Raw genomic sequence first — 23,835 nt, 5'->3', positions numbered from 1 at the left:
ATTCCTGGGGAAGGAGGAAATTGACACTGAGGGAGTTGGTTGGGTGGTTTGCGTGAGCTTGGTTACAAGAGGAAGGGATTTACTGGTCAGTGGACTGCTTCCGCTGTCACCCAAAGTTTTTGAACTTGTCACTGACTTATTATGAATGCGCTGCAGGTGACGTATAAGGGAGGATGTTCCGAGGTGGTTAACGTCCTTACCCCTACTTATTACAGCTTGACAAAGGCAACACACGGCTTGACACCTGTTGTCCGCTTCTCTGTTGAAATACCTCCACACTGAAGAGCTGATTTTTTTGGTATTTTCACCAGGCATGTCAACGGCCATATTCCTCCCACGGACAACAGGTGTCTCCCCGGGTGCCTGACTTAAACAAACCACCTCACCATCAGAATCCTCCTGGTCAATTTCCTCCCCAGCGCCAGCAACACCCATATCCTCCTCATCCTGGTGTACTTCAACACTGACATCTTCAATCTGACTATCAGGAACTGGACTGCGGGTGCTCCTTCCAGCACTTGCAGGGGGCGTGCAAATGGTGGAAGGTGCATGCTCTTCACGTCCAGTGTTGGGAAGGTCAGGCATCGCAACCGACACAATTGGACTCTCCTTGTGGATTTGGGATTTCGAAGAACGCACAGTTCTTTGCGGTGCTTTTGCCAGCTTGAGTCTTTTCAGTTTTCTAGCGAGAGGCTGAGTGCTTCCATCCTCATGTGAAGCTGAACCACTAGCCATGAACATAGGCCAGGGCCTCAGCCGTTCCTTGCCACTCCGTGTGGTAAATGGCATATTGGCAAGTTTACGCTTCTCCTCCGACAATTTTATTTTAGGTTTTGGAGTCCTTTTTTTACTGATATTTGATGTTTTGGATTTGACATGCTCTGTACTATGACATCGGGCATCGGCCTTGGCAGACGACGTTGCTGGCATTTCATCGTCTCGGCCATGACTAGTGGCGGCAGCTTCAGCACGAGGTGGAAGTGGATCTTGATCTTTCCCTAATTTTGGAACCTCAACATTTTTGTTCTCCATATTTTAATAGGCACAACTAAAAGGCACCTCAGGTAAACAATGGAGATGGATGGATACTAGTATACTTATGGATGGACTGCCGAGTGCCGACACAGAGGTAGCTACAGCCGTGGACTACCGTACTGTGTCTGCTGCTAATATAGACTGGATGATTGATAATGAGATGAAATCAATATATATATATGTATGTATATATAATATCACTAGTACTGCAGCCGGACAGGTAGATAATATATTTATTAGGTAATGATGACTGATGACGGACCTGCTGGACACTGTCAGCTCAGCAGCACCGCAGACTGCTACAGTAAGCTACTATACTATAGTAGTATGTACAAAGAAGAAAGAAAAAAAAAAAACCACGGGTAGGTGGTATACAATTATGGATGGACTGCCGAGTGCCGACACAGAGGTAGCTACAGCCGTGGACTACCGTACTGTGTCTGCTGCTAATATAGACTGGATGATAATGAGATGAAATCAATATATATATATGTATGTATATATAATATCACTAGTACTGCAGCCGGACAGGTAGATAATATATTTATTAGGTAATGATGACTGATGACGGACCTGCTGGACACTGTCAGCTCAGCAGCACCGCAGACTGCTACAGTAAGCTACTATACTATAGTAGTATGTACAAAGAAGAAAGAAAAAAAAAAACCACGGGTAGGTGGTATACAATTATGGATGGACTGCCGAGTGCCGACACAGAGGTAGCTACAGCCGTGGACTAACGTACTGTGTCTGCTGCTAATATAGACTGGATGATTGATAATGAGATGAAATCAATATATATATGTATGTATATATAATATCACTAGTACTGCAGCCGGACAGGTAGATAATATATTTATTAGGCAATGATGACTGATGACGGACCTGCTGGACACTGTCAGCTCAGCAGCACCGCAGACTGCTACAGTAAGCTACTATACTATAGTAGTATGTACAAAGAAGAAAGAAAAAAAACAAACCACGGGTAGGTGGTATACAATTATGGATGGACTGCCGAGTGCCGACACAGAGGTAGCTACAGCCGTGGACTAACGTACTGTGTCTGCTGCTAATATAGAGTCTAGACTGGATGATAAATTATTGATAATGAGATGAAATCAATATAATATCACTAGTACTGCAGCCGGACAGGTACTATATATATTTATTATGTAATGACTGATGACGGACCTGCTGGACACTGTCAGGTCAGCACAGCACCGCAGACTGCTACAGTAAGCTACTATAGTAGTATGTATAAAGAAGAATGAAAAAAAAAAAAACCACGGGTAGGTGGTATACAATATTATATATATATATATATATATTATATACAATTATATATATATATATATATATATATATATATATATAGAAACTGCAAGGACCGGCACTCCCCCTCCCGGACTTAGTGCTTGGGTGCCATCTCAGATAAATTTGGATAATAGGCAACAAAGCAAGCGGCACTCCAAGTCTGTTGAAAATTCAAGTGTATTACACACAAAACATGAACCGACGTTTCGGGGTCCAAGCGCCCCTTTGTCACCTTGACAAAGGGGCGCTTGGACCCCGAAACGTCGGATCATGTTTTGTGTGTAATACACTTGAATTTTCAACAGACTTGGAGTGCCGCTTGCTTTGTTGCCTATTATATATATATATATATATATATATATATTAAACTGGTGGTGATTGATTATTAAACTGGTGGTCACTTCAGGTCACGTTGCAACTTGCAACTAGTACTCCGAGGCCTAAGCAGACAATCACAAAATATATTATTATACTGGTGGTCAGTGTGGTCACAACAATGGCAGTGTGGCACTGACTCTGGCAGCAAAAGTGTGCACTGTACGTTATATGTACTCCTGAGTCCTGCTCTCAGACTCTAACTGCTCCCCACTGTCAGTGTCTCCCCCACAAGTCAGATAATACACTTACAGTCACACTATCTAATCTATATATCACTTTAGCAAGTAGTATAGTAGTATACAGTATAGTAGTACTCCACCTAATAATGCTCCCCAAAATACTGTGTCTCTCTCTTCTCTAAACGGAGAGGACGCCAGCCACGTCCTCTCCCTATGACTCTCAATGCACGTGTGAAAATGGCGGCGACGCGCGGCTCCTTATATAGAATCCGAGTCTCGCGAGAATCCGACAGCGTGATGATGACGTTCGGGCGCGCTCGGGTTAGCCGAGCAAGGCGGGAAGATCCGAGCCTGCTCGGACCCGTGTAAAAAAACCTGAAGTTCGGGCGGGTTCGGATTCAGAGGAACCGAACCCGCTCATCTCTAACGAATACCTGCCTCCTGTCATTTTGGGGATGAACGTGCTGAAAAACTGTCCAGATGAGCTGGTGGAGGCCCTCAAAATCGAGATGAGGTCCGCGGCCCCGAGAGAAAACGGAAGACAATGCAGCAGACGGTACATCTTCTTGAGCGACACAAGTGCTTCACTTATCCCAAAGGAGAGGTGTGCAAGGCCAGGATCACGGACCGTTACGAGGCAATGCCAAACACGTGATATGATGTAAGGCCAGGATCGGCCCAGGTGGGAGGGATTATGAAACCGTCATCAAAGCCTGTGATCCCGATGGGCAGCAGCCATTCACAGTGGCCAGAACGCTGGCAAAAGTGGAATGTGGAAGAGTTCCAGTCCGGGTACTAAACCCACACAGTTACCCAATCCGGCTATTCCACAACTGCCCATTGGCCAGGGTGGTACTGGTTGACTTCCAAGATGTACTGGGAGAAACTGTGTCTGCAACTCGACAAGGAACTGTGGCTGGCCAATCCAGCCTAATCACCAAGGGCAAACCCTGGTGGAACGAGATTCAAATCGGAGATACAGATACTCCAGCGAACCAATGAGAGGATGTTATCCAAGTTGTGTGCAGGAAAGCCGGGGCCTTCAGCCAACATTCAGCTGACTTCAGTAGAGCAGAAAGGGTGCATCATCAGATTCCCACTGGAACGAGCCCGCCAATTAAAGAGAGACACAGGCCACTCCCACCAGGCATGTACCAACTGGTACGGACCATGATTAACAAGATGCAAGAGGCCGGCATGATCAAGGAGAGCCACAGCCTGTGGGCCGCCCCGCTGGTCATTGTCAAGAAGAAGGCCGTCAGCCTTCGCTTTTGCGTCGATTACAGGATGTCACGATCCGGGAAATTAGACACACTTAATTACCTTCTAAGTGCCTCCTGAGTCTGGACTTGCACTCCGAGCCTGGCTTCCACCTGCACTGTCTGCGTGCAGTGCGCTGCATGGCATCTCCCCAGTTCCCCTCAGCAATCCTGGCAGCGCTGTCATAGTGACTACTCAGCATGTTCCTCCTGTTCCAGTAGATGGTGTATCCTGTCCTCTACGGCCTCCGCCGCCATTTCCACATGCTGATACAAACAGACTTTCCCTCCAGAACCAAACGCCTCATCACATGACTCTCCATAGCCTATCCGCGCACTCTGGATTCTCCCTGATTGCTCAGCCAATACCTGCTTCCCAGCTGGTATAAATATTCTGAATCAAGGCTGTCTAATTGTCAATGCTTTGGTTGTTAAACCCAGTGTGGATGTCTCTCCTGTATGTGGATGTTCCTGCTTGTTGTCTTCAGGTATTCCAGCTCCTGTGACCTTGCTCCACTTAAAGAGACCTGCACTAGTTTCCACCCTGCGGTGCTGCCTGACTCCTACATTGTGTTCCTACATCGCTCTCTGTGATCTGCAGTGATTCCTCACCAGCTTCCAGCTCTCAACGGTGTTCCAGTATCGCTTATAGCAGTGTTCCAGTACCACTTCTAGCTCTCATCGGTATACCTACATTGCTCTCTGTGATCTGCAGAGATTCCTCACTGGCTTCCAGCTCTCAGCAGTGTTCCATTATCGCTACAAGCTTCCAGCGGTGTTCTAGTATCGATTCCAGCTCTCAGCGGTGTCCCAGCATCGCTTCCATCCACCATCAGTATTCCAATATCGAACCACAGTTCACCATCGGTGCTCTCACCATCGGACTCTGTCGTCATCGTTGAGTTCCATAGCTCCTTACCATCTGGGCCGGTTCCATTCGGCATCCCCGGCAGTTCTTCAGTGCTCACCTCTACCTCAGGGCATTATCATCATCTCCATCTTCCAGTGTGTCACCTGCTGGTCAGTATCAGTACTTTCATCTATACAGTGTTTAGCTGTTGGCTACACGGACTTACCATTTCTGGGTCTTGCAAAGACTGTTCCATACTGTGTTTACAGCATTTCAACAGTACTCTATTTACCACTGCGCCCAAGGAACTGTACTGCTACCTGTAATCTGCACAGTCCTATTGTTGAGCATCACTCTACCTCTGAACTGCCGAAGTGTATCTGAATTGTGGGCTTAATAAATGAACTTTACTTTTATCCTATTGTCTTGGTCACGCCTTCAGGTATCGGTACCTAAGGTTCCCTGCATGTCCAAGAATCCCATATTACCTCCCAGGTTCAAGTACACGTCAGCCCCTACACCTGAGGCTTCCCCAGGTCAGGCTCAGCCCTCAGGTGTGACAGTAAGCACTGACCTAATGAATCCATCCGGAGAACAGGCCCAAGTAACCAGCCCGGTACAACAGCTTGCAGCCCGCTTAGAACATTAAGAGGCTGCACTGGGTCAAGTGATTCACTGTCTACAGGACCTCTCCACCAGGCTGGATGGAATTTAGGCAACCCTCCATGGTTCAGGGGCATCCTGTGTACTGACTGCAATACCTCAGGTGGTAATGCCACCCACCATTCCTGTTTGTGCACCTCGACTTCATTTGCCGACACCACTAAGTTCGATAGTTCACAAAGGTTGATCTCCTATTCCACGAAAGGGCGGCTGAGCGAGGAAGGTCCACACTCCCTAAGACTTCTGCTGTTATTCCTCCTCATCAGCCATCTCCTCCGAGGGATGAGCCCATGCAGATTAACTGTTCTCGTTTGTCGCCTGCAGAGCGTAGAAGATGTCTGTCTGAACACCTGTGTCTATATTGTGCTGCTCCATCCCATGTCATTAACGCTTGCCCTGATCTGGGCCATTATGGAGAAGTTCAAAAATTACTTTGCTGCCACCCCTTTCATAATTGTCACAAACAACAACCCTTTGGCCCACCTGTCCACGCCCCGGCTTGGAGCGATAGAGCAGAGATGGCTATCACACCTTGATAACTTTCGCTACACAGTGACGTATCGCAGCAGGAAAACCAACGGTAATGCGGATGCCCTGTCCCACCTGCCCATGATGGATCTTGAGGAGGAAGAGCGAGACTGGGCCGAGGATGTTGAGACCCCGGTCTTTAAGGCACCTAAGGAACAAAGACTTATCATCACCTCTGATCCTGTTGCCATCGCCACAGACCCCTCATCTGAACCAAGTACTCAAAATGCATTGGGAGTTGATTGGGAACTAATCCAGAAGGAGAATGCGGTGATCCAGGATCTCAAAGAGCTTCTCCGCCAGAATGGTCATCTGACCAAAGTACAGAGAGTTAATGCAGGTCAAGAGCTGGTCAAACTATGGAAACACCTTGATCGCCTGAGCCTTCGACAAGGACTTGTCATCCGTACTAGTCTTGATCCTGGGACCCACCAGCTCATCCATCAGATTGTGGTACCAAAAGAATGAGCCTGCTTCTTACTCACTGCTTATCACAACCAGTCTGGCCATTTCGGGACACAGAAGACTGAGGCGACTCTGAGGAGGCGGTACTTCTGGATTGGAATGCGGGATGATGTTGAAAGATGGTGCCGTGATTGCATGAGTTGTACCTTGAACCACCTGGCTGAGTCCTCCCTGAAAGATCCCCTTCACCTGATTCCGAGCAGCCGTCTGTCCAAACTGGTGGTGTTGGACCACATGAAGCTTGAAACGAGTTCCAATGGCTTCCAGTACGCCTTAACAATCATGGACCACTACAGCAGGTTCCTGGTGGTGGTCCCAACACACAACCTGACCACAAAGGCAACAGCTGAGCTCTTCATGAAACACTTTGTCCACCCCTATAGATACCCTGATCGGGTCCTGATGAAGGCCCTGCATTTGAATCCCAACTGTTCCACCAGTTATGTTCCATGTACGGATGATGTAAATTGAGGACCACCACTTATCACCAGCGGGGGAATGGCCTCTGCGAGAGAGCAAACCAGACTGTGATAGGAATGCTCCGAAGCCTCTCTGCAGAAGTTAGGGCTCAGTAGCCCAACCTCCTACCGGAAATGACGTACTTGTACAATAATACAGAACATTGTTCGACAGGATTCATGCCCTTCTACCTGATGTTTGGGAGGCAAGGCAAACTTCCCAAGGACCTGGAGCTAACCCCAGAGGTTGGAGAATTCAGCACACCACAAACCGACTGGGTCCAAGACCGCCAGCATCGCATTGAGACCACCAGGCACGTTGTAGAGAAGTGGCTAGAAGTCGTACATGCCCGGCAGGAGAGAAATTACAATGCTGACACATGGCCAGTGCCTCTGCGAATAGGTGACAGAGTGTGGAGGAAGAAAAATCATCAAACAAGCAAGCTCGACTCCATGTGGGGAACTGTACCATATACCATCATGAGAGTCCTGACTGATGACCTGTATACATATCAGATCAAAGGAGATGATGGTCAACTCAGCACTATACCCCATGACCAATTGAAGTTGTGCACTTTCTAAGAACCCATACCGCAATAGGAGGGGAGTCCTGTGGCAGAGGGATGGGGGCCCAGTGAGGTATACCACTTGATGACCTCATTAAGTTTTTAATGTTTATGGGAAGCACCATTCCCTACCTAATTGCCATGGGCACGGACCCACCAGAGTCGTCAGATGACTAACTCACTGGTGACAGACCGTACTTTTCTTCAGATGTCTCTGATTCTGAAAGTGACTCTAATGTTATCGTGTCAGGAGGTCAGAACACAGCACTAAAGGCGTTCCGCACTTGCGCTACTGAGAGTAACCATAACAGCGTGTCCTCTGTGGACATGCTCATGCTCAGGACTGTATAAACCTGTTTGTTCTATAAATAACTGATTGTGTTTATTGGTTGGCTTTGTTTGAAAGTAAAAGACTATTGCTCGGGACTTTGAGCCACTATCCCATGCATGAGGACACGTGTCTTTCCAGCAGGGATATGTGTGGTGCCCCCACCCTGAGGTACTCCGCTACAACCTTTGTGGTGCCACTTCCTTACCCTGCCATGTACTGATGGGGGCACCACTGTGTTAATACAGCACTGTGGGGGGTTAATCTCTGCCCAGTTGCTAGGCAACCATGGTGAGAGTGGACTCAGGGAGCTCTAGGACCCTGTTTGCTCCTAGGATGCCTGAACTGAGTGGGAAGTGGAACTGTGTGGCGATTGGCCACGGCTGAGCGGCAGAAGGGAGAGGTGGGGTTGGCACCCAGAGTGCGGTCCGGAGAGGAGAGTGAGCTGGGAGGGATGCGGATGGCAGGAGTGGCACTGAAGGAGAAAACACCGCCATGTGAGAGAGCGGGGAAGACACGGCTGGGGCCAGAGCCACCTGAGATAGAGACACCGCTGCACGTGAGGGACAGAGCTGTCTTGCAGCTACCCATGGGAGAAGAGGCACCACTGTGCTGCAGGGGATTACAGAGGGGGAATGCAGAGGGCTCCCAGCAACCTGCACAGAGGAGAGGCTGCAACTGCAGCTACCTACAGCCAGCAGGAGCATCAACTGCTACTGATGGTGCACTGATGTACCCCACTGCAGCTACCAACAGCCAGTAGGAGCATCAACTACTACTGAAGGTACACTGATGTACCCCACTGCAGCTACCAACAGCCAGCAGGAGCATCAACTACTACTGAAGGTACACTGATGTACCCCACTGCAGCTACCAACAGCCAGCAGGAGCATCAACTACTACTGAAGGTACACTGATGTACCCCACTGCAGCTACCAGCAGCCAGCAGGAGCATCAACTACTACTGAAGGTACACTGATGTACCCCACTGCAGCTACCAGCAGCCAGCAGGAGCATCAACTACTACTGAAGATACACTGATGTACCCCACTGCAGCTACCAACAGCCAGCAGGAGCATCAACTACTACTGAAGGTACACTGATGTACCCCACTGCAGCCAGATGATATATATTGTGGGGTCTGTCCCTAATGGTGTTCCCCCCTATATGTGAAGAGTGAGATACCTTTCCCAGTTGCACCTTAGGCAGAGACTTGCCGACCCTTTACGTACCAGCGGGTAGCCCGCGTGACTGTAATCTGCATTGAGCCACCAGAGGGTGTAACCCCATCCCTGCCAATGTGACTTGGTCACAAGAACTGAACGTGATTTACATGTAAAAAGTGCCTTACTTGTACTCCATGTAGGGACGTCCTACACAAACTTTATTTGGCTGTTGATCAGCAATCACCCCACCTCAGTTTTAAGGGAAAATACTGTGTGAGTTCCTACTCTCTTTCTGCCAGCCAAGACGATCTGATATCCCACTAGCTTGCACTACGAGACGGCATCTTTTGTGTGACATTTTAGCCAGAGTGTCCCGGGGACTGGGTTTTGTGAATCCGGATTTGCGGTTTGTGGTTTGGTATCGATGACTTTAGGCAGGATTAGCCGAGCAGGCTGAATGAAGGTCTTTTATATAGATCTTCTAAGGAGGTTCCACGGGTGCCCTAGCTGTTTACTTGTTAGAGCGGTTGCGTCGGAGGGACCTGTACGTCTGTGGACGAACGTCTGGCGGAAACCCGGATAGGAAGACTGTAGACTGGGATAACTGAGACTCACTGAGAGTGATGGTGACTCAGAGAGGTCAGCATGTGAGGAGAAATAACCGGGTGTAGATCCAGCAATCCAGGTGAGAACTCAGGAAACAGGATGCTTTAGAAACAATGCTGTGGAGCACAGAGAACTAGCACACACAAGGCTGTGTGAGAGACGTTGCACTGGCGATTGCTCACCCAGAAATCCCTAGATTTATAACTGCAGGCTGTTTCCCATTGGTTTTGCAAACCTTGCAGGTGACTGAGTGTTTTAGATTAGCTGACCCTTCCAAGGTGGCGACGCTCATCCCGGACCTCTGCAGCTGGAAGCTGCACTAACGTTTGCTGCTGCCTCTGAGACATCTCTTCCCAGACATGCCTGCAAGTTGTGCCCCTCACCAGCAACTCGCACCCCCACCGGAGGGACTGCGCCAGAGCGTCCGGACAGGTAAGTACCGCTGGTCCCGGTAACCAACCCACCGGACCTTGATATAGAGTAGCTTTATTTTGTCTGACTTACCTTTTCCATGGATACAAATACCTCTAACACCCAGTTAATTATTGTTGCTGTGTTCTATACAAAGTTACCCACCCTGCACGCCTTCCTACAAATACTTACCTGCTGTCCGTTGACACTGTCTCAGGAGTTCACCATTGCTGTGCAGGCTTTATTAATCTGAGACACTGATACTAAACGGAAACCACAGTACAGGAACTGAATGTTAGTACTTGGTGCACAGCGCTACCCTGTGGGCCTTACAATCCTCAAACTTGGTAATTGTACCGTAATGTTTGATGTTGTACATGATTAAACCATTTCTGTGCCTTTAAAGTTCATAAGTTGTGATTGATGTTTGCCATTACCAGATGCCTTAGTATTAAGGTTTGTTATGCTGATACTTAGTGTATGTGCTTCACTTTAAACATGATTGGCCTTACAGCGGAGACCAATCACCTCCTTCAAAATAAACTTGTTCTCATCGTCATTTTTTGTTTCTCATAAGTCCTTGAGGATGCTGGGGATGCTTCAAGAACCATGGGGTATAGACGGGATCCGCAGGAGACGTGCACTTTAAGACTTTAAAAGGGGTGTAAACTGGCTCCTCCCTCTATGCCCCTCCTCCAGACTCCAGTTAGATTCTGTGCCCAGTGAGACTGGATACACACTGAGGAGCTCTCCAGAGTTTCTCAGAAAAAGACTTTATGTTAGGTTTTTATTTTCAGGGAGACCTGCTGGCAACAGGCTCCCTACATTGTGGGAGTGAGGGGAGAGAAGTCAGACCTACTTCTGTGAGTTAAAGACTCTGATTCTTAGGCTACTAGACACCATTAGCTCCAGAGGGTCTGATTGCTAGGTACGCCTAGATGCTCGTTCCCAGAGCCCGCCATCACCCCCCTTGCAGAGCCAAAAGTCAGAAGACGGGCGAGTAGAAGAAGATCAGAAGACTTCAGTGACGGCTTTGAGGTACCGCGCTGCGTGCCATGCTCCCACACACACAGCGGCACTACAGGGTGCAGGGCGCAGGGGGGGGGGGGGGGTCACTAAATGGACTGGCAAATGAGACCATATTAGAACTACTCCATCATGAATTAATATTTATAAAACCTTTTAATTTAAAGTTGAAGGTAAAAAAGCCGGTTCCCGATCACATGATCGCGGGACCCATTTCCTGTATGTGGAACGCAACTTCTATCCCATTTGTGTACACCGGCTTTTTTACCTTCAACTTTAAATTAAAAGGTTTTATAAATATTAATTCATGAGGGAGTAGTTCTATTATGGTCTCATTGTCTGTCAATAAACATGGAAACTGGATAGAATTACATTATTAGCATTATTTAAATGATTTCCGTTTGTCACAGCTGTACTGTATGGGCTATTAGCACTGCTATATAAAGGGCATCCAGTCACTGTAACATATCACCTTGAAAAAGCTGTGTGAAACAGCGAAACGCGTCGGTGGGATAGCTGGACTCTGTCTCTTCATCCTCATACAAAAAGCCTGGAAGTCTGATATAGGAACCCTTTTCATCTGCGAATTGGACACCTGCACTAATGGACCTGAGCAACTAATTGGACCAAGTAGCATCTTGAACCAAGCCACGTAATGTCACTTCCAACAGCAGTTGGTACTTTTTCCATTCGCTTACAATTGTTCCTGGACTATGGCAGCACTCTTGGGGATGAACTGTTTCATTTGAGTACCGGCAAAAATTTTGCATCATATAAAGTTTATGGAACTTTTCACTTTTTGCAGTGCTATGATATGCCCGAATTCAACCATACATATTGTGTTTTAATTATCTGTTGCAACAGTATCATTTTTTAATCACTTTATTAAAATTGTGATAAATCTAATATCCAGTTTCCAAGCGCTAATTTTTATTCTATGTTGTTCCAATAGTAAGAGCAGTATTAGGTTCTGGGTTATTAATATATATATATATATATATAAACAAAGTATAGTCGCGCATTCCAACAATAAAGTCTTGAAATATATATCAGTCCGAATGTATTGTTGCAGCAATCCTCCATTAAGAGTAAACCCGTACTCCTCAGCACATGTAGAAAAGAAAACAATGGAGGGCGCAGTGGTGAGTGTAAAATCACGAGTAATTTACTGACAAAATATTCACTCACATACATTCAAAGTAAAGGGTAACCAGCGCAATGTCGATAATTAGTGGAACCTCCGGATAGCCCACACCGATGAACACCGTTGCTCCCCGGATACCAACAGCCGCTGTGATCTTTCAGCCGCACGGACTCCAAAACGGACCTCACACGCCGGCACTCCGGACACTGGATCCACGTCACAAGTCCTGCTGTCACTTTCCCTGTCCCTCCGTCACTCTCTCTGAATTTTTTCTCATTCCATGTGGTATAATGTGAATTTCAGCTCATTCTGTGGTATAATGTGAATTTCGTCTCATTCTGTGTGCTATAATGTGAATTTCGACTCATACCGTGTGCTATATTGTTAAATTTGTCTCATTCTATGTGCTATAATGTGAAGTTCAGCTCATTCTGTGGTATAATGTGAATTTCGTCTCATTCTGTGTGCTATAATGTGAATTTCGTCTCATTCTGTGTGCTATAATGTGAACTTCAGCTCATACTGTGTGGTATAATGTGAAAGGGGCATCAGTACTAGATAGTATAAGGGGTCCTACTATTGTAGTGCATAATGTGTATAAGGGGTATATGGTGTTGTAAACTACACTGAAGGACACGCTTCCTTTTGAGTGGCTATGCCCCCTTCCCTGGAGGCACTTGCATAATTGCAACCTTCACTTTTCCATACCCCAACTTCAAAATTTCCGCTTCGACCACTGTACATAGGTAAATATATATATATACATACATACACACGTATATATTATATATATACACACGTATATATTATATATACATACATGTATATGAAAGATTCTTTCAAATTTACCACCGAATTGTAATTTTCTTTGTAGTAATTAAAGATGTTAAGATTTTAATTTTAGATTTTAGGGCCCCACTGTCTTAAGTACCCCCGGGCCCCCCGAAGCCTTAATCCAGCTCTGTCAGTACATGATTGTGGCGATAAAAGAAGTATTACATATCACGGAAGAACCTGCTGTTCCTGAGACAAGGGTCTGTATGTATAAAGGAAAGAAACCTGAGGTAACGTTTCCTCCCTCTCATGAACTGAACGCTCTTTTTGAAAAAGCTTGGGAAAATCCTGACAAGAAGTTACAGGTTCCCAGGAAAATTCCGGTGGCATATCCGTTCCCCTCTGGGGACAGGGAAAAGTGGGAGTTAACCCCCACTGTGGACAAGGCTCTATCACGGCTGTCCAAAAAGGTGGCGCTTCCGTCTCCTGACATGGCAACCCTAAAGGATCCTGCGGATCGTAAGCAGGAAAATACACTGAAATCCATTTATGTCACTACGGGTGCACTGCTCAGACCTGCTGTTGCATCTGCGTGGGTGAGTAGCGCTATTGAGAAGTGGGCAGATAACTTGTCATCTGAGATAGATACCCTGGATAGGGATAGCATTCTTTTGACACTGGGTTATATCAGGGACGCTGCAGTCTAACTATAGGAAGCTGCGAGGGATATTGGCCTTTTGGGATCAAGGGCCAATGCCATGGCGGTCTCGGCTAGGAGAGCGTTGTGGATTCATCAATGGAATGCTGATGCTGACTCTAAGAAGGCTATGGAGTCTCTGCCATATAAAGGTGGTGTCTTGTTTGGTGACGGCCTCGCTGACCCGGTATCTACGGCTACCGCGGGTAAGTCATCGTTTCTACCTTATGTCCCTGCACAACAAAAGAAAACTCCACACTATCAGATGCAGTACTTTCGGCCCAATAAATACAAAAAAGGACGAGGGTCTTCCTTCCTTGCTGCGAGAGGAAGGGGAAAAAGGTCACAGGCTGTGGCAAGTTCACAAGAGCAGAAGTCCTCCCCGGCTTCTACCAAATCCACCGCATGACGCTGGGGCTCCTCTGCGGGAGTCCGCACCGGTCGGGGCACATCTCCAACTCTTCAGTCAAGTCTGGGTTCGCTCGGCCCTGGTTCCTTGGGTATTAGAAATAGTAGCCCAAGGGTACAAATTGGAGTTTCAAGACGTGCCCCCTCACCGATTTTTCAAATCGGCATTGCCAGCTTCTCTTCCAGAAAGGGAGGTAGTAAGCGCTGCAATACTAAAGCTGTGTCAAAATCAAGTCATTGTCACAGTACCCCCGTCACAACAGGGGGAAGGCTTTTATTCGAGCCTGTTCGTGGTCCCAAAGCCGGATGGCTCAGTCAGACCGATTCTAAACCTAAAATCCCTCAATTTCTATCTAAAAAAATTCAAATTCAAGATGGAATCTCTCCGAGCAGTGACCTCCAGTCTGGAGGAGGGGGATTTTATGGTGTCGGTCGACATAAAGGATGCCTACTTGCATGTCCCCACATATCCTCCACATCAGGCTTATCTGAGGTTTGCTGTTCAGGATTGTCATTACCAATTTCAGACATTGCCGTTTGGTCTGTCCACGGCTCCGAGGATTTTCACCAAGGTTATGGCGGAAATGATGGTTCTCCTGCGCAAGCAGGGAATCACAATTATCCCGTACTTGGACGATCTCCTGATAAAGGCGAGATCCAAGGAGCAATTACTGAAAAACGTTACGCTCTCCCTGACAATTCTGCAACAACATGGTTGGCTCCTAAACTTCCCAAAATCACAGTTGGTTCTGACAACACGGCTGTCATTCTTGGGTATGATTATGGATACAGAATTACAGAGAGTCTTTCTTCCGGTGGAAAAGGCTCTGGAAATACAGAACATGGTCAAACAGATTCTGAAACCGGCAAGAGTGTCGATTCTTCAATGCACTCGGTTGCTGGGGAAGATGGTGGCGGCCTATGAGTCCATTCAGTTTGGCAGGCTCCATGCCAGGGTGTTTCAGTGGGACCTGTTGGACAAGTGGTCCGGGTCTCACCTGCACATGCACCGGAAAATAATCCTATCTTCCGGGACCAGAATCTCTCTCCTGTGGTGGCTGCACAGTTCTCACCTCCTAGAGGGATGCAAGTTCGGGATTCAGGATTGGATCCTGGTGACCACAGATGCAAGTCTCCGAGGCTAGGGAGCAGTCACACAGGGGGAAAATTTCCAGGGAAAATGGTCAAGCCAGAAAGCTTGTCTGCACATAAACATTCTGGAATTAAGGGGCATTTACAACGGCATTCTGCAAGCAGAACATCTTCTTCGCGGTCTGCCCATTTTTATTCAGTCAGACAACATAACAGCAGTGGCGTACATAAACCGCCACGGTGGAACAAAGAGCAGAGCGGCAATGGCGGAGGCCACAAAAGTTCTTCGCTGGGCGGAAAAACATGCAAGCGCTCTGTCAGCAGTCTTCATTCCAGGCGTGGACAAATGGGAAGAAGACTTCCTCAGCAGACACGATCTCCATCCAGGGGAGTGGGGTCTTCATCAAGAGGTCTTTGCAGAAGTGACAAGTCGTTGGGGAATTCCTCAAATAGACATGATGGTGTCTCGCCTCAACAAGAAACTTCAGAGATATTGATCCAGGTCGAGGGACCCTCAAGCAATAGCGGTGGACGCCCTAGTGACACCATGGATGTTTCAGACGGTGTACGTGTTCCCTCCGATTCCACTCATTCCGAAGGTAATAAAGATCATAAGAAGAACAAGGGTTCAGGCGATACTCATTGTTCCAGACTGGCCAAGGAGGGCCTGGTATCCGGATCTTCAAGAATTGCTCATAGAAGATCCCTGGCCTCTTCCTCTACGAGAGCACCTGTTACAGCAAGAACCGTGCGTGTATCAAGACTTACCGCGGCTGTGTTTGACGGCATGGCGGTTTAACGCCAAATCCTAGCCCGAAAGAGTATTCCCAGTGAAGTCATTCGCACACTTCTTCAGGCTAGGAAAGAAGTAACGGTGAAGCATTACCACCATATTTGGAGAAAGTATGTGTCTTGGTGTGAATCCAAGAAGGCTCCTAAGGAAGAATTTCAGCTGGGGCGTTTTCTCCATTTTTTGCAAGCAGGAGTGGATGCGGGCCTAAAGTTAGGCTCCATTAAAGTACAAATTTCGGCCTTATCAATTTTCTTTCAGAAAGAATTGGCCTCCTTTCCAGAAGTTCAGACCTTTGTGAAAGGCGTGCTGCACATCCAACCTCCCTTTGTGCCCCCAGTAGCACCATGGGATCTTAATGTGGTTGTCACGATCCGGGTATCTGGACGCCATTTCTTACCCATCAGATGCCTCCTAAGGCTGGCTCAGCGCTCCAGGACCGGATCCCATCTGTTATCCTAATGTTCACATTCCTGCATCCTCTCCTGTCTCTCTGAGACGCTGTCACAGTAACGCCTTATTACATCTGGCATGGCGTCTCCCGCGGCCTCCGCCGCCGTCCCTGAGCTTCTGCATGCAGAGTGTCAGAGTGGCGATTACGTCAGCCGCGGCCTCCGCTGTGTCCGCGTGGTTGGATGTGCACTTGTCAGCTTGGCGTCTCCTGTCTCCAGTGGCCGGCGCCGCCATTACTGTTTTCATTACCACATGGATTACAAACCAAACTTCCCTCCAAGTGTCTGCATGGGCGCAGCCATCTTGGATTCTGTCAGCTGATCATTTCCTCCAATCTGTTGTCAGTATTGTTAATCTGCATAATTGCCTAGCCAATCCCTTCCTTGCTGCAGGTATAAATACACTGTGCCTGAGCAAGGAAGGCGTCAGTGCTTTGGTTGTCAAACCAAGTTCCTGTTTGTCTCTCTCCTGTGATTGTCTTCCAGGTTCCAGCTCCTGTCTCAAGACTTCCACCATAGAGACCCGCACCAGCATTCCACCTGCGGTGTAGCCTGACTCTCCAATCCATTGTGGATTCATCTGTTTCCAGCTACAACATTACCTGCTTCCAGCTCAGCTTCCAGCAGAGTACAGCTTTCCTTAAAGGGCCGGTGTCCTTTCTACACTTTACCACTCTCCACCGGTATTATTATTTCTCCGCTCTCAAGTTCTACATTTCAGTTCATATTTCATCGCTCCCAAGTTCATTTATTATTTAACTGGTTCCAGCCAGTATCCACTCCGTGCTAACAACAGTCTGGTTCCAGACAGTATCCACAGCAGCTGTTTTATCTTCAGCAACCCAGCTTTTCCTGGAACACCAGCTGGCACAATCCTGGGTTATTACATTGCTACAGTCGGGCCTGGTAAGGACTTTCCATCTAGAAGATCATAAGAACTATCTCACACTACCAGTGCCCTGTGGCTCCTGCCATCCTGTAGTACCCAGGAACTGTATTTATTCTTTGCTGACTTTTACGTTTTCTTTTACTGCTGCTGTGTTGCGGAGTTGTCATAATAAACATCATTGACTTTTATCCAAGTTGTCGTGGTCACGCTTTCGGGCAGTTATTATCCATGTTACTTACATGTCCAGGGGTCTGATACAACCTCCCAGGTTCCGGTACATCTCAGCCCCTACAACTGAGGCTGCCTCCCGTCAGCTCAGGCCCTCAGTTGTGACAGTAAGCACTGACCTAATGAATCCAGCCGGAGACCAGGATCAAGCGGCCAGGTCGATGCAAGAACTGGCAGCCCGACTAGAACATCAGGAGGCTGCACAGGGCCACATCATCCGCTGTCTCCAGGATCTCTCTACTCGGCTGGATGGGATTCAGACAACTCTCCGTGGATCAGGCGCGTCTGGTGCGTCAACCACAGTGACTCCAGCTGTAACCCCACCCACCTTACCCATTTCTGCTCCACGTCTTCATCTTCCAACGCCAGCAAAATTTGACGGATCTCCAAGATTCTGCAGGGGATTTCTCAACCAGTGTGAGATTCAGTTTGAGCTACAACCTGGCAATTTTCCCAGTGACCGTACAAAAATTGCTTACATTATTTCTCTTCTCAGTGGCTCAGCCCTTGATTGGGCATCACCGTTATGGGAGAGGTCCGACACCCTGCTATCTTCCTACACTGCCTTCGTGTCAACATTCAGGCGCATCTTCGACGAGCCAGGCCGGGTAACCTCAGCTTCATCCGAGATTCTCCGTTTACGCCAGGGGTCACGTACTGTAGGACAATATCTGATACAGTTCCAGATCCTGGCATCCGAACTGGCATGGAACGACGAGGCCCTGTATGCTGCATTCTGGCATGGCTTATCTGAGCGTATTAAAGATGAGTTAGCTACCAGAGACTTACCTTCTAAGTTAGATGAGCTAATCTCACTCTGCACGAAAGTTGATTTACTTTTCAGAGAGAGAGCAACTGAGCGTGGAAGATCATCTGCTCCAAAATCTTCTGCTCCTCCTCCTCGTCAACTGTCACCATCTAAAGATGAGCCCATGCAACTTGGCCGTTCCCGTTTAACTCCTGCTGAGCGCCGAAGACGTCTCTCCGAGTTTCTCTGTCTCTATTGTGCAGCTCCGTCTCACACCATTAATGCCTGTCCCAAACGTCCGGGAAACTCCAAATCCTAGCTCGCCAAGGAGAGGGCCGGCTATGAGTAATGATCTCCTCTCCATCTCCTCAAGATTGTAATCTCCCAGTCTCGCTTCAAGTTGCTCAACGTTATCGGAACGTCATTGCCCTCCTTGATTCCGGAGCAGCTGGGAACTTTATTACCGAAGCCTATGTTAAACGGTGGTCCCTACCCACCGAGAGACTTCCTTCGTCCATTTCTTTAACTGCCGTGGATGGCAGCAAAATTTTTGATGCAGTTATTTCTTTAAGGACTCTACCAGTTCGTCTGAGAGTGGGAGTTCTTCATTCCGAACTTATTTCTTTTTTAGTGATTCCAAGAGCCACACATCCTGTGGTCCTGGGCCTTCCATGGCTCCGTCTTCACAATCCTACAATTGATTGGATGACTACGCAAATCCTGGCATGGGGTTCCTCCTGTGCTGAGACATGTTTGTTTAAAGTATTGCCTGTCTGTTCTTCCTCCCCCAGGTCGTCTGATGTTCCACCTCCTCCATATCAAGATTTCACGGATGTGTTCAGTAAAGCTTCTGCTGATATCCTTCCTCCTCATAGAGAATGGGACTGTCCGATTGATCTCGTTCCAGGGAAGGTTCCACCTCGAGGCCGAACTTATCCGTTGTCTCTGCCTGAGACGCATTCTATGGAGGAATATATTAAAGAGAACCTAGCAAAGGGGTTCATTCGACCTTCTTCTTCTCCAGCCGGCGCAGGCTTCTTTTTTGTAAAAAAGAAAGATGGTGGTCTGCGGCCGTGCATCGACTACAGAGGTTTGAACGACATTACCATCAAGAACCGTTATCCTTTACCCCTGATTACTGAGCTCTTTGACAGAGTTAGCGGAGCTACCATCTTTACAAAGCTGGACTTGCGAGGTGCATACAATCTCATCCGGATCCGTGAGGGTAACGAGTGGAAGACCGCCTTTAACACCCGTGACGGACATTATGAGTACCTCGTCATGCCCTTCGGATTGAGCAATGCTCCAGCTGTCTTCCAGCATTTTGTCAATGAGATCTTCAGAGACATTCTATACCGTCATGTCGTGGTCTATCTAGACGATATCCTCATTTTTGCCAACGATTTAGAGGAACATCGTTTTTGGGTTAAAGAGGTTCTGTCCCGTCTCCGTGTCAATCATCTCTATTGCAAATTAGAAAAATGCGTCTTTGAAGTCAAGTCCATTCCGTTTCTAGGGTACATTGTGTCCGGTTCCGGACTAGAGATGGATCCTGAGAAACTACAAGCAATCCAAAATTGGCCGGTACCCTTAACCCTCAAAGGGGTCCAGAGGTTCTTAGGGTTCGCCAACTATTACCGAAAGTTTATACGAGACTTTTCCACCATTGTGGCGCCTATTACTGCTTTCACTAAGAAGGGTGCTAACCCGTCCAAGTGGTCTGAAGAAGCCATGCAAGCATTTCATCTTTTAAAACAAAGGTTCATCTCTGCGCCTGTTCTGAAACAGCCTGACATCGACTCTCCTTTCATCTTAGAGGTGGATGCCTCCTCCGTTGGAGTAGGAGCGGTGTTATCTCAGAGGGCTAAAGATGGCCATTTACACCCTTGCAGTTTCTTCTCCCGGAAGTTCTCCCCAGCTGAGCGCAACTATGCCATTGGCGACCAGGAGTTGCTAGCCATCAAGCTCGCTCTAGAAGAGTGGAGGTATCTGTTGGAGGGAGCTTCTCATTCAATCACCATACTTACAGACCACAAGAACCTTTTATACCTGAAGGGCGCACAATGTCTCAACCCTTGTCAGGTCAGATGGGCACTTTTCTTTTCCAGGTTCGACTTTAAACTCCAGTTCTGTCCGGGCTCTCAGAATCGCAAGGCCGATGCCCTTTCCCGCTCATGGGAGCAAGAAAATGAGTCAGAGTCTTCAGACAAGCATCCTATTATAAATCCGTTGGCATTCTCCACGGTAGGGATGGACTCTACGCCCCCATCAGGGAAAAGTTTTGTGAAGCCGATGCTAAGGAAGAAGCTCATGCATTGGGCCCATGCTTCCCGTTTTGCCGGACATACAGGTATCCAAAAAACCCTGGAGTTTATCTCTAGGTCCTATTGGTGGCCAACTCTGAAAAAGGACGTCTTGAAGTTTATTGCATCTTGCCCAAAGTGTGCCCAACATAAAGTATCCCGCCAGTCGCCTGCGGGGCAACTGGTTCCACTATCCGTTCCCCGTCGACCATGGACCCACTTGTCGATGGATTTCATTACATACTTACCCATGTGCAACAAGTTCAATACCATCTGGGTGGTAGTTGACCAGTTCACCAAGATGGCACACTTCATTCCTCTCACCGGTCTTCCGTCAGCTTCCAAGTTGGCTCAAGTATTCATACAAGAGATCTTCCGACTCCACGGTCTTCCTGAAGAAATTATCTCAGATCGAGGAGTTCAATTCACAGCCAAATTCTGGCGAAGTTTATGTCAAGTCCTCCAAGTCAAGCTAAAGTTTTCCACGGCTTACCATCCTCAGACCAATGGTCAAACCGAGAGGGTGAATCAGGACTTGGAGGCCTTCCTCCGCATCTATGTGTCCTCCTCTCAAGATGACTGGGTTCAATTACTTCCCTGGGCCGAGTTCTGTCATAACAACCAGTATCATTCTTCATCTGCTTCAACACCATTCTTCACTAACTTTGGATTCCACCCTAAAGTCCCTGAGTTCCAACCGCTTCCAGCAACTTCTGTTCCCGCAGTGGATATCACCTTGCATCAGTTTGCCAATATCTGGAAGAGCGTACGATCAGCTCTGCTCAAGGCATCGTTCAGGTACAAGAAGTTTGCGGATAAGAAGCGTCGAGCAGTTCCTGCTCTCAAGGTGGGTGATCGGGTATGGTTATCCACGAAGAATTTGAGGTTAAGAGTTCCCAGTATGAAGTTTGCACCTCGCTATATCGGTCCTTTCAAGATTGAACAAGTCATCAATCCTGTTGCTTACAGACTCCAGTTGCCTCCCTTCTTAAAAATACCCAGGACATTCCATGTTTCCCTGTTGAAACCGCTGATCTTGAATCGGTTTCATTCCTCACTTCCTCCAACTCCGAAAGTCCAAACTCAACGAGGCGTTGAGTATGAAGTGGCCAAGATCCTGGACTCACGTCACCGTTACGGTCAACTACAATATCTTATTGACTGGAAGGGTTATGGTCCTGAGGAACGTTCATGGACCAATGCTTCTGATGTCCATGCTCCTGCCTTGGTCCGAGATTCCATTCCAAGTTTCCTCAAAAGCCAAAAAAGTGTCCTGGGGCCACTCCTAAAGGGGGGGGTGCTGTCACGATCCGGGTATCTGGACGCCATTTCTTACCCATCAGATGCCTCCTAAGGCTGGCTCAGCGCTCCAGGACCGGATCCCATCTGTTATCCTAATGTTCACATTCCTGCATCCTCTCCTGTCTCTCTGAGACGCTGTCACAGTAACGCCTTATTACATCTGGCATGGCGTCTCCCGCGGCCTCCGCCGCCGTCCCTGAGCTTCTGCATGCAGAGTGTCAGAGTGGCGATTACGTCAGCCGCGGCCTCCGCTGTGTCCGCGTGGTTGGATGTGCACTTGTCAGCTTGGCGTCTCCTGTCTCCAGTGGCCGGCGCCGCCATTACTGTTTTCATTACCACATGGATTACAAACCAAACTTCCCTCCAAGTGTCTGCATGGGCGCAGCCATCTTGGATTCTGTCAGCTGATCATTTCCTCCAATCTGTTGTCAGTATTGTTAATCTGCATAATTGCCTAGCCAATCCCTTCCTTGCTGCAGGTATAAATACACTGTGCCTGAGCAAGGAAGGCGTCAGTGCTTTGGTTGTCAAACCTAGTTCCTGTTTGTCTCTCTCCTGTGATTGTCTTCCAGGTTCCAGCTCCTGTCTCAAGACTTCCACCATAGAGACCCGCACCAGCATTCCACCTGCGGTGTAGCCTGACTCTCCAATCCATTGTGGATTCATCTGTTTCCAGCTACAACATTACCTGCTTCCAGCTCAGCTTCCAGCAGAGTACAGCTTTCCTTAAAGGGCCGGTGTCCTTTCTACACTTTACCACTCTCCACCGGTATTATTATTTCTCCGCTCTCAAGTTCTACATTTCAGTTCATATTTCATCGCTCCCAAGTTCATTTATTATTTAACTGGTTCCAGCCAGTATCCACTCCGTGCTAACAACAGTCTGGTTCCAGACAGTATCCACAGCAGCTGTTTTATCTTCAGCAACCCAGCTTTTCCTGGAACACCAGCTGGCACAATCCTGGGTTATCTCCATTGCTACAGTCGGGCCTGGTAAGGACTTTCCATCTAGAAGATCATAAGAACTATCTCACACTACCAGTGCCCTGTGGCTCCTGCCATCCTGTAGTACCCAGGAACTGTATTTATTCTTTGCTGACTTTTACGTTTTCTTTTACTGCTGCTGTGTTGCGGAGTTGTCATAATAAACATCATTGACTTTTATCCAAGTTGTCATGGTCACGCCTTCGGGCAGTTATTATTCATGTTACTTACATGTCCAGGGGTCTGATACAACCTCCCAGGTTCCGGTACATCTCAGCCCCTACAACTGAGGCTGCCTCCCGTCAGCTCAGGCCCTCAGTTGTGACAGTGGTGTTGCAGTTCCTGCAATCTCATTGGTTTGAATCTTTACGTAAGGTTGAGTTGAAATTCCTTACTTGGAAAGTGGTCATGCTGTTGGCCTTGGCATCCGCAAGGCGGGTGTCTGAATTGGCGGCTTTGTCTCACAAAAGCCCCTATTTAGTCTTCCATGCAGATAGAGTTGAGAACTCTGCCAAAGGTGGTTTCATCGTTTCACGTAAACCAGCCTATTGTGGTGCCAGTGGCTACTGAAGCCTTGGCGGAATCAAAGTCTCTCGATGTGGTCAGAGCTTTGAAAATTTATGTCGCCAGAACGGCTCAGATTAGGAAAACAGAGGCTCTGTTTGTCCTGTGGGCTCCCAACAAGTTTGGGGCTACTGCTTCCAAGCAGACTATTGCATGCTGGATCTGTAATACAATTCAGCATGCTCATTCTACGGCGGGATTGCTGTTACCGAAATTGGTGAGGGCCCA

The sequence above is a fragment of the Pseudophryne corroboree genome, chromosome 1, assembly GCF_028390025.1.
Source record: "Pseudophryne corroboree isolate aPseCor3 chromosome 1, aPseCor3.hap2, whole genome shotgun sequence".
Taxonomy (NCBI): Eukaryota; Metazoa; Chordata; class Amphibia; order Anura; family Myobatrachidae; genus Pseudophryne; species Pseudophryne corroboree.
Note: the sequence above shows the minus strand (reverse complement) of the source record.